An 11,962-nucleotide genomic window follows, 5' to 3' on the forward strand; every position below is an offset into this window, starting at 1 on the left:
AAGCTCAAAGTCAGACAAAAATGCTGAGATTCAATCATTTAAGGAAGACCCAAAGGCATAATTTGTTACTAAAGAGACACTTACCTGCATGCAGAAGAGACAGATGCTAAGCACAGCTGCCACTTCCTGAGTGTTTATATGTGCAGAATAAAAGGACTGTTCATCCTTCTTGCATCTGGGATGATGGATTGTAGGTGAGAGGAGGTAAGTCTCTCTCTTCCTCTTTATGTACTTCTCTGTAGTCTACATTTTAAATAACCAGATTGTATTATTTTTACAATTTAAAAAAATCTGAAAGATTCACAAAGTCTTTACCTTTACAGGGCGTGGGGAGCAGTGTGTTTCTTCAGGAGACAGTCTAGGCTGTTCAGCCAGGACATTTATGCGACAATCCAATAGCATGTGCCCATCTGTGCATCCAGACAGAACAGGCTCTTCCCTCACTTACCTAGCTGCAATTTTGTTCCAACAGGTTCATGGTTGGGGAGAGGTTCCTCTGGGCGTTTTGTCTATGGGTATATCTGTTTGCTGAAGCCGCCGTAACAAAGTACCACAGACTTGGTTGGGGGGCGCTTGAACAAGAGAAATGGATTGGCTCACAGATCTAGAGAGCAGAATTCTGACACCAAGGTGGCAGCATGGTTGGTTCTCTCTGAGGGCTGTGAGGGGGGATCTGTTGCAGGCCTCTCTCCTGGGCATGCAGCAGGCTGTCTTCCCCCTGTGTCTCCTCTTCTTACAGAGACAACCATTGTATTGCATTAGAGCCAACCCTAATGACATCATTTGAACTTGATCACCTCTTTAAAGGCCCTCTCTCCAAATAAGGTCACATTCTACAGGACCAAGTGCTGGGAGTTCATCCTATGAATTTTGGGAGAACACAGCTCAACCCAGAACAGTGGGTGTTTTATTCACACATGGTTGTTAAAGTATGAAGTTGAGGATTGGCCTCATGGCTCCATGTTGGGGTTTATTTATGGCCACCATGTCAGTAAACAAAACCTTCACCCCTGCCCACCTTATCCTCCCTGATCTAGGATTGCCAGTAAGGGAGATACGCCATCTCCATGGAAACCCAGAGATCCTCCCAAGAGATAACCACTGTTGAACAGTCCTTGTATTCTATGCACATATAAACACGTGTGGGGGAAACATTTTGTGTTTGGACCAAAATGGAATCATACCACACGCTCCCTTTGGCACCTTGCTTTTGTCACATAATAATATAACATGGATACCTTTTCTTCACAGTGGTCTCCTGGAGATATCTAGTTCATTCATTTAATTAAAATTTTTTTTCAGACTTTATGTATTTACTCATGAGAGACACACAGAGAGAGGTAGAGACATAGGTAGAGGGAGAAGCAGGCTCCTTGTAGGGAGCCTGATCTGGGACTTGATCCCAGGGCCCCGGGAACATGCCCTGAGCGAAAGGCAGATGCTCAACCACTGAGCCACCCAGGCGTCCCTAGTTCATTCATTTTAATGACTGCATAGAATTGTATTGAGTGGATGGGCTGTAATTCATTTATCCAATTTATTCTGTTTGAGTCCCGAGGCCTGAGAATCAGGGCGCTCAAGATGCAAGTATTGATCTGAGTCCAAAAGCCTGAGAACTAGGAGTGTCGATGTCCAAGGGCAGGAGAAGGTGAATGTCCCAGCTCAAGCAGAGAGGTGGAATTTGTCCTTCCTTTTTTGTTGTTGTTGTTGTTCTATTTGGGCCCTCGACGAGTTGGACGATGCCCACTGGCACTCCATGGGCAGTGGAGTGGAGGGCCATCTGCGTCACTCAGTTCACCAATTCAGATGCTCATCTCTTAGCATTAGACACCATCTCAGACACATCCAGAAATCATATTTGACCAGGTCTCTAGGCATCCCTTAGCCCAGTCAAGATGACACCTAAAATTAACCATCACAGTGATGGCATTTGGAAATAGGGCCTTTGGAAGGTGATTAGTTTTAAATTATTAGGACAAGACAGTGGGGCCGTCCAGTTAAGATTAGCGTCCTTATAAGAAGATGAGGACAGATAATAAAAAGAAGAAGAAGAAGAAGAAGAAGAAGAAGAAGAAGAAGAAGAAGAAGAAGACAGAGAGGAGAAGCCATGTGAGGAAACAGCAGGAAAGTGACTGTCTGTACACCAAGAGTTGGGCCCTGACAAGACATCAAATGTGCTGACACTTTGATCTGGGACTTCCAGCCTCCATGCTGCAAGAAATAAATATCTATTGTTTCAGCCTCCCAGCCTTTGGTATTCTGTTATAGCAGCCGGAGCAGACTGAGACAAGGAGCTTGCTGCATACCAGGTCACATCATGGCGGAGCCCAGACAGGGCCTGGTGGATGTCATAACACAGTTCCATGAAAGAAGAGGCTTAAAACAACAGAAATGGATTCTCTCATAGTTCTGGAAGTCAGAGGTTGAAATCAAGTTGTCAGTAGAGCTGCACCCCTTCAAAGTCTCTAGGGGAAGATCCTTCCATGACTCTTCCAGGTTCTGGTGCAGGATGTCAATCCTTGGCATTCCTTGGCTCTGTTGTCACATGGTCTTCTCTTTCTTATATCTGAGTTCAACATTTTCTCTTCCTATAAAGACACTAGTGCTATTGGATTAAGGCCCAGTCTGGGGTCTCACCCTAACCTGATGACACCTGCCAAGACCCTATCTCTAAATAACATTGGATTTGTAAGTGCTAGAAATTGGGACTTCAACATCCCTTTTAGGATGACACAATTCACTCCATAGGAGCAGATATTTTGTGTGACAAAATGGTAAGTACATATAAAGCCATTCTACTGAGAGTTAAGTTCAGTGGCTATCTTCAGGAGAAGCACTTGAATGAAGATTGGAGTCTTTTTTCAGGGAACATCATTTTCATTTGAAATGTCTGACCAACCGTGATTCAGACTTGGCTGTTTGGTAGACATTTTCTCAAAAATGAACAAAACGAGCCTGTCACTCCAAGGAAAACAACTCAGTTCTGTTGCCAATGACAAAATTCAAGCTTTCAAGGGAAAAAAAAGAATTTTGGAAAACTTGCATCTGTTGCTGTGAGCTTGACTACTTTCTGATATTCAAAGAAAGGCTTTTCTGATAATATGGGCAATGATTTTAATGGCTGGGACTCTCTGATATTGAAAAATGAAGTGTGACAACCTCTGTATCACCAGTGAACTAATGTTTTCCAAATGACCAATGCATGGTGTTATAATCAACCTAGGAGATCCATTCAGAGTGCAAGACAGATGGCTAGCAGCTTTTAATGTAACCAAGTGTCGGGGGTTCATGGTGGCTGCCAAAAAGATATATATTCAGGTCCTAACCCCTAGAAACTGCAAGTGTGATCTCTTTTTAAAAAGATCTTTTAAAAATGTATTCATTTGAGAGAGAAAGAGAGAGAGACAGAGAGAGCACAAGCAGGGGGAGAAACAGAGGAAGAGAGAGAAGCAGACTCCCCACTGAGCTTGGAGCTCGATGTGGGGCTCAATCCTAGGACTCAGAGATCAGGACCTGAGAAGAAGGCAGACACCCAACCACCTGAGCCACCCAGGTACCCCATGCAAGTGTGATCTTATCTGAAAAAGAGTCTTTGCATATATGATTAAGTTAAGGATCTCAAGATGAGATTGTTCTGGATTACCTAGCTGGACCCTAAACCCAATGACAAGTGTCCATATAAGAGTCAGAAAAGAAGAAGGCATGAACAGAGAGGAGCAGAAAGCTATGGGACAGGACAGTGAAGGCAAAGATTGGAGTGAAGGAACCACCAGAAGGTGGAAGAAGTGAAGAAGGATCCTTCTAGAGAGGTTGGCATGTGCAAATGCCCCAGGGGTGAGAGCACATGCTGTATTCTAGGAATTGCAAATAGTTCTGTGAGATTCAATATTAAATATAGCGAATTTAGATATAAATTACAAGAAATAACAAGATGGATACCCATGTACCCACCACCTAGTAAACTTTTTCTATAAAGGGCCAAATAATAAATATTTTCAGCTTTGCAATTCAGACAGATTCTGGCTCTGCTTCAGCTCTGTCATTGTAACTCGAAAGCAGCCATAGATGATATCAAACAAATGGGCACAAATGTGTGCCAGTAAGACTTTATTTCTGGACACTGAAATTTGCATTTCATGTAATTTTCACATACCGCGAAAGAGTCTTCTTTTTTTTTCCCCTCCAGCTATTAAAAAAATGTGAATCCATTCTTAGCTCGAGGGTCATACAAAATCAGGCCACCTTGATCTAGCTGAAGAAATAGAGTATTTCCAATATTTGAAAGCTCCCTGCACCCTTCCTTGTTGTTTGTCTCCCTCTCCTGACAAAGGGCAGCCTTGACCTTGTATCTTGTGTTCACAATCTCTTAGCTTATATGATAGTTTTACCGTATAAATATGTATCCCGAAATAATGTATCATTAGGTTTGTATGTTTTCGGCTTTCATACAAAGGGGAACAATGCTGTAGGTATTCTGATACAACTTGCTTTTTACACTCAACATGTTTTTGAGATTTGTCCGTGCTCTGGACAAATGAGATTTGCTCATTTTTACTACTGCATGGCATTCTGTTATATGTAAAGCAATTTGTTCATCTCCTGTTGATGGACATTTGCATTTGTTTCTAATGTTTTTTCATTAGAATTTTCTGGAACATTCTGGAGGAATTTGGGTCAAAGTTGGAGGTGGTCAGACTGATGGGTTAGAAAAGGAACTGCCTCAGCCCCCAGCTATTTGTCAGGCAGGCCTCAGTTATAATAAGAAGCAATTGATTGTGGATCGGATGGGTGCACACATGGAGAAACAGGTCTTGGAGGTCCATTCTCCAACTGTAGTTAGGTTTTCCAGTGACTGCTTCTCTGAGAGAGACTGAACCAGAACTGTGCAGGTGAGCCACTCTGGGATTCCTGATGTTCAGAAACCATGTGAGATGAGAAATGTTTGTGGTTTTAAGTGGCTACAATTTGGGATGTTTCATTACGCAGCAACAGCTAACTGATACAGAACTCAAACCTTTCAGCTCCTTGTCTAGACCATTTAGGATGCCCTGCTTTTCCCAATCTGAGTCTGTCTACCTTATTCCCACAAAGAGTCTTTAATAACTATTTCCTACCATTTTCAGCAGCAGAGGACACCTTAGAGGACTCTAGTGCAACCCACAGAAGGGATGATAAAGGTGAGGTTCTAGACCACAAATCCCAGTGAGGGATTGGCCAGCCAAGACATGGGGAGCAGCTGCAGATGTATGTCTTCTTAACCAGTGTAGCCAGAGATTCTTTGGGTGTTTTCCTAACATTCTCACATCCCAGCCTATATCCATGCTCTGGTCTGTGTCTGGAACATTTTTCCCAACATCTTTTAATCTTCCCTGTGTATTTTAAGACCCCAGGCAAACCACTCTCCTCCAGGAAGTCCTCATCAACCCTCTACAACCCCTCTGGATCCCCCATGGCATTTCCTTCTGTCTCTCAGGGAACTCCTTGAGAGCAAGGCTCGTGCCTTTGCATCTCTGTGACCCTGGGGTATGGCACAGGGACAGGCATACTGAGCACTGGCAAGTGTTTGTTGAATGAATTCATGCCTACTCTGATGTTATAGACTCCATTTTTGTGCTCCACCCCCCAAAATACATATGTTGAAATCCTAACTCCCAACGTGATGGTATTTGGAGACAGGGCCTTTAGGAGGTGATTAAGGTTAGATTAGACCATGAGAGTAGAGCCCTCGTGTTGGGATTGATGCCCTTATACAAAGAGAGGAAGACACGGGCTCTCTTTCTCTCCACTTCCCACCATGTGAGGATCCAAGGAGAAAGTGGGTGTCCACAAATGAGGAAGAGAGCCCTCACCTGACACCAGATCTCTCAGCACCTTGAACTTCCCTGCTTCCAGAACTATGAGCAACATCTGTCATTTAGGCCCTCTGGTCTTTGGTAATTTGTTAAAGTGGCATGAACTAAGACACTCGTGTATGGTCTGCTTTTACTGAGAAAATGTTGACACTTGGGGGATGGTAAGATGTCTATTTATGGTGTGGCACAGAGTTCGATACAGCTGTTGGCTTTACTTAGTTAACTGTATTGTTCATTTCTTCTATGAATTGCCAGATTTTTAGAGTTAGAGTTTTAAAAATCATCTAGTCCAGGGGTTGGCAAACTTTTTCTGCAAAGAATCAGAATAGTCAGTATTTTCAGCTGTGGGGGCCAGGCGGTCTCTGTTGTAATGACTCAACTCTGCTGTTGTAGCTCAAGAGAGGCCATTGGCAGTATATAAACAAATGAGGGTGTCTGTGTGCCAATAAAACCGTATTTGTAAGCACAGGCAGTGGGCCAGGTTTGGCCTGTAGGCCATAGTTTACCTACCTTTGACCTAATCCAACATTTTCATTTAACTAGGGAGGGGTTTGCCCAGGGTCACTGGGAAGTTGGGAGCAAAACCAGAACTTACTCTCAGGCCTGCCAACACCCTATCTTTATGCCTTCACTTTGATCTCTTGATTGGCTTCTATGAGCTCAGTTCAACTCTCATTTCCTGCGCTAATTGAACTGAGACTTTTCCCAGATGCCTCTGGGCAAGTACCAACCGGAAAGGGCAATGTAAATACACTTCTAACCACCTGTGTCTGTGGTAGCTGGATGGTTGCCTTACCTTCCCAGAGGCAGAGACTCTGCTACGATCTTCCCACACATGTATCTCATGCTTCCCTAAAGAGACTCAAAGAGATGAAGTGTAAATGGAAAAGCATAGGTTTTGAAATGAGTTAGAACTGGGTCCTAATTCTGCTTCCCTGTGAGCTCTGCGTGACTGCTGGCAGGCTACTTTGCCACTGGGCCTAAAAGTTGTCCTATAACATGGGAGGGACAACCCACGTCAAAGCCAAACCACTTGTAAAATACCTGCTTTTGTGCTTGGCATGTTGTGAGCACTTAATAGGAATTCCTAGGTATGGTCATGGCCGGGATTTGCTTACAACAGAGTGGGCGGCTTCTAGGGTGGTCCCTGTGGATCCCTCACTCCTGGTACTTTTGTATAAGCCCTACCCTTGAGAGTATAGGACTTGGGATTGGCTTTTAATGAACAGAATATGAAAAAAGGGTTAGTATGTGGCTCCTTGGACAATTAAATATACAGTCACCCCATATGATCCAGAAATTTCCACTTCCTGGTATAGATCTCAGTATATATCCAAAAGAATACACAAGGAAACTTTCTAGATGATAGAAGTGTTCCTTATCTTGATGATGGTGGTGATTACATGGGTGCCTACATTTGTCAAAATTGGATAAATGGCATGGGGGGCTGGAGGGAGGGTGAGGATGATGGAATGTCACTTTCAAGATTAGGTTGTAGAAATCTATGACCTAGAAATTCTACTCTGAACTGTATAACCCAAAGAACTGAAAACAGGCATTCAAACAAATGTTTATAGCAGCAGTGTCTCAATGGCCAAAAAGTGGAAATAACCCAAATCTCCAACAATGAATAAAAGGATAAACAACATACCGTATATGCATATAATGGAATATTATTCAGCCATAAGAAGGAATGGAGTTCCAACATATGCGACAATGTGGAGGAAGCTCAACGACACTATGCTGAGTCAAAGAAGCCAGACACCAAGGTCTATGGTGTGTGATACCATGCATATGAAATATTTACAACACGTAAAATCCAGAGACACAGAAAGCAGATTGTGGTTGCCAGGGACTGGGGCTGGGAGATGGGAAGTGACTGCTATGGGTACAGGATTACTTTTGGGGTGATGGAAATATCTTGGAACCAAGTAGAAGTGATGGTTATACAACATTGTGAATGCACTAAATGCCACTAAATTGTTCACTTCAAAATGGTTAGTTTTATGCGACATAAATTTCACTGTACTTAAAAAAGAAAACCCCTCTATGACTTCTGTTTTGCTAACAGGGAAGAAACTTCTTGTTGGCTACGATAAAGGAAGTTGTCAGGTTGGAAAGGCCCCTGTGGTGGGGAATTAAGGGCAATTTCCTGCTGAAAGCTGGTGAAAAACTGAGGCTCTCAATGCAACATGCCATAAGAAACAAAATTCTGCCAACAATCATGTGAGCAGGATCCTTCTCAGGATGAGACCTCTTCACTCTTAGTTAATCCTTACAATGACCCAACATAGAGACGATGCTTGAATTTTAAGATGTAAAGTCACCTGCGCCGGGTCACACTTTTAGTGGGCTTACATGAGCCCGAGACCCTGCTCATACCCCCAGCTCTGTGGCCTCCTGCAGCTAAGATCTGTAAGAGGTACAAACAGCCAAGGTGCAGTTTGCTTGGTAAATATTATTTTGATTCCTCCTTCCCTTTCTTTGGTAGGGAGGGCAGAAAGGCATCACTTAATAGTTAAAAGAAGACTTCACAGATTTCTCTCTACGGGGGAAGACTACAATATACCCTGCATTGTTGAGCTGGAATTGGAGGTTTCTAGGCAAACTCATGGCTGATGATGGGCATAGACGACTGAATACAGATATGTGTGTATCATATTCGTACATATATTTCAAAGCTCTGACCTTTGGGATCCACAGGCTCTGCTTCCTTATCTTTCCTGATTTAATAACCTTCCTCTCAATAGAAGGCAGAGTCTTCAAGAGATATTTGCACACTCGTGGTTACAGCAGCATTTTTCATATTAGCCAACAGGTAGAAACAACCCAAATGTCTATTGATGCGTGGATAAGCAAAAATGTGGCATAGCTATACTGGAATAGTATTTATCCTTAAAAAGGAAGGAAATCCTGACCCAGGCTACAGCATGGATGAACCTGGGAGACATTATACTAAACAGAAACAGGCAGAGGGAGAATCAGGCTCCCTGTGGGGAAACCGACCCGGGGCTCAATCCCAGGACCCTGGGATCACAACCTGAGCCGAAGGCAGACGCTCAACCACCCAGGTGTCCCAATGCAACTGTATTTAATGCCACTGAACCATGCATAGAAACATGGTTAAGATGGAAAATTTTATGTTGTGCATTTTACCATAATAATAGTAATAATGATAATGATGATGATGATGATGATAAAAGAACATTTCTTTCAACCCAAGACGGAGGAAGCTACTGAGCATGACTGCTGCAGCTATAATTAGGCTGGACTTGAGAGCCTGGTCTTCAGAGTTCTTACACCTACAGGGGCTGGCAGGGTCAGCCTGTCCCGCCAATCATCCTCCAGCCAGACAGTGGCCTACCCACCTCCTTCCCAAAATAGGCTGGGAGGCTATTTTGGTACAATCTGTTCTCTCATAAAATGAGATCCCAGAACATCCATGCTGCTTTCAGGAGGAGAGCGGTTTATCACCCACACCCACCAGGTGCTAGATGCGCCTCTCAACAGAAGTGCTCCGGGGAATTACAGATCTGGTCTTGGGAATTGGGCTCCAGGCACTCCTGCTAGTTATCCTGAGAGGAAATTGAGCCTCAGATAAGGGGAGTTACTCCCCCAACGCCAGGCACCTTGCAGACAAAAAGCCAGGATGTGAACAGGTCTGAGAAGCTTTGCAACCTATTCTGTTTTTCCTCTCCTTTTTTTTTTTTTTTTTTTTTTTTTTTTAAGATTTTATCCATTTATTCATGAGAGAGACACACACAGAGGCAGCCTGCAGGGAGCCTGATATGGGACTTGATCCTAGGACCCTGGGATCATGACCTGAGCCAAAGGCAGATGCTCAACCACGGAGCCACCCAGGTGCCCTGTTCCTCTCTTTTTTAGATGAAGGTGGAATTCTCAGCATACATATCTGGAGGCTTTGGCAAAGACACACATTGTGGATTCCCCACCATAATCAAAATACAGCACCGTTCTATCCCCCCACCCTGTTCAGCTGGCCCCTTTGAGGCAGTCTCTCCCCTCACTCCTCAGGCCTGGCAACCATGGATCTGTTTCCTGTCCCTATAATTTTGCTCTCCCTAAAATATCCTCTAATGAGAGCACACAGCTCTCAGAGACTCAGCTATAGTCTGAGTCTGGATGCATTTGCTGGGCAAATGCCTCTGAGACACTTCCGTGTTGCTGTATCTGCAGCTCGTTCCTTTTCATCGCTGAGTACTATTTCTTAGTGTGATGAGACCATGGGATGAAGGTTCATCCACTCACCAACTGCTGTACTTTTAGGATGCCTCCATTTTTTTTGGTGATTTTCCCAAACAGCTGCTTTGAACATTTCTTGCATGAACACCAGTCTCTGTTTCATTCAGAAATGGGATTGCTGGGTTATATGGAAAACAATGTTTCATTTTGAGAGAGACCACCCAGTTGTTTTCTACCAGCACTCTGTGAGCATCCCAGTTGCTCTGAGTCCTTACCAGCACCAGCATTGTTACCTATTCTTATTTATTTTATTTTATTATTTTATATTTTATTTATTTATTCATGAGAGACACACAGAGAGAGGCAGAGACACAGGCAGAGGGAGAAGCAGGATCCCTGCAGGGAGCCTGATGTGGGACTCCCTGGGACTCCAGGGTCACACCCTGGGCCGAAGGCAGGCGTTAAACCTCTGAGCCACCCAGGCGTCCCTCTATTCTTATTTTAAACATTCTAGGCAGTATCATATTAACTTGCTATGGTGGCCCTAACGACAGACTGAGCAACTTTTTAGTAGAAATTGATTTTCTTGGGGACGCCTGGGTGGCTCAGTGATTGAGCATCTGCCTTTGGCTCAGCGTGTGACCCAGTGATCCAGGGATCAAGTCCCGCATCAGGCTCCCTGCATGGAGCCTGCTTCTCCCTCTGCCTGTCTCTGACTCTCTCTCTGTGTCTCTTATGAATAAGTAAATAAAATCTCAAAAAAAAAAAAAAAGACATTTCTTTTCTTTTCTTTCTTTTTCTTTTTCTTTTTTTTTTTATGAATTTATTTTCTTACAGTTCCGGCAGCTAGGAGTCCAAGATGAAGGCACTGACGACACAAGTGTTTTCTTCTGAGGCCTCTTCATCGCTTGTAGATGACCATTTTCTCCCTGGGCCCTCAGATTGGCTTTGCTCTGCTCAAGTCTGTGTCCTAATCTCCTCTTCTTATGTGGACCCCAGTCAGACTGCAGTAGGGCCCACCCAAAGAGCTCATTTTCACTTAATCACCTCTTTAAAGACCCCTTCCAAATATGGTTACCTTATGAAGTATTGGGGATTGGGAGTTCAACTTGTGAATTTTGAGGGGACACAAGTCAGCCCCTAACAGATATGCCTGGCATTTTGTTATAGTTTTCACATGTATTTATTTCATGGGATTACATGCCATCCATGTATTCTCTTTGGTGAACTGTCTGTTCAAATCTTTTTTTAAAAAATAGATTTTATTTATTTATTTGAGGGAGATAGAGAGGAGAGAGAGATAGTGAGAGAGGGCACAAGCAGGGAGAGGGACAGACAAGGAGAAGCAGATTCCTTGCTGAGCAGGGAGCCTGACACATAGGGCCGGATCCCAGGACCTGAGCCAAAGGCTCATGACCTGAGCCAAAGGCTCACCCTTAACTGACTGAGCCACCCAGGCGCCCCTGTTCAAATCTTTTCCCTAGTTTTTCATGGAATTTTTTCTTTCTTAAGTGAAAAATTTTTTTACATTTTTATTGAGATACAATTGACATACAATCAACCATACTTTTTTTTTTCAAATAGGCTCCACAACCAACGTGGGGCTTGAACTTAAAACCCTGAGGTTACCAGTCCTGTGGTCTACCGACTGAACCAGCCAGGCGTGCGTCCCTAAACTGTGCACATTTGAAGTATATAATTTGATAGGTTGTGATGTGCATATACGACCTGTGAAATCAGTTATCCTTAACTACGATCAGGATAGTTAAGATTTCCATCACCCAGTTTCCATGTGCCTTTTTGGCCACCCCCCGCCCCCCACCGGCCCAAGCATCCATTGATCAGCCCATTATCATATATTTATTTGCCTTTTCCAGAATTTTATATACAGGGGCTGGAGGAGTATA

This window comes from Nyctereutes procyonoides, unplaced genomic scaffold, assembly GCF_905146905.1.
Source record: "Nyctereutes procyonoides isolate TBG_1078 unplaced genomic scaffold, NYPRO_anot_genome, whole genome shotgun sequence".
Lineage (NCBI taxonomy): Eukaryota > Metazoa > Chordata > Mammalia > Carnivora > Canidae > Nyctereutes > Nyctereutes procyonoides.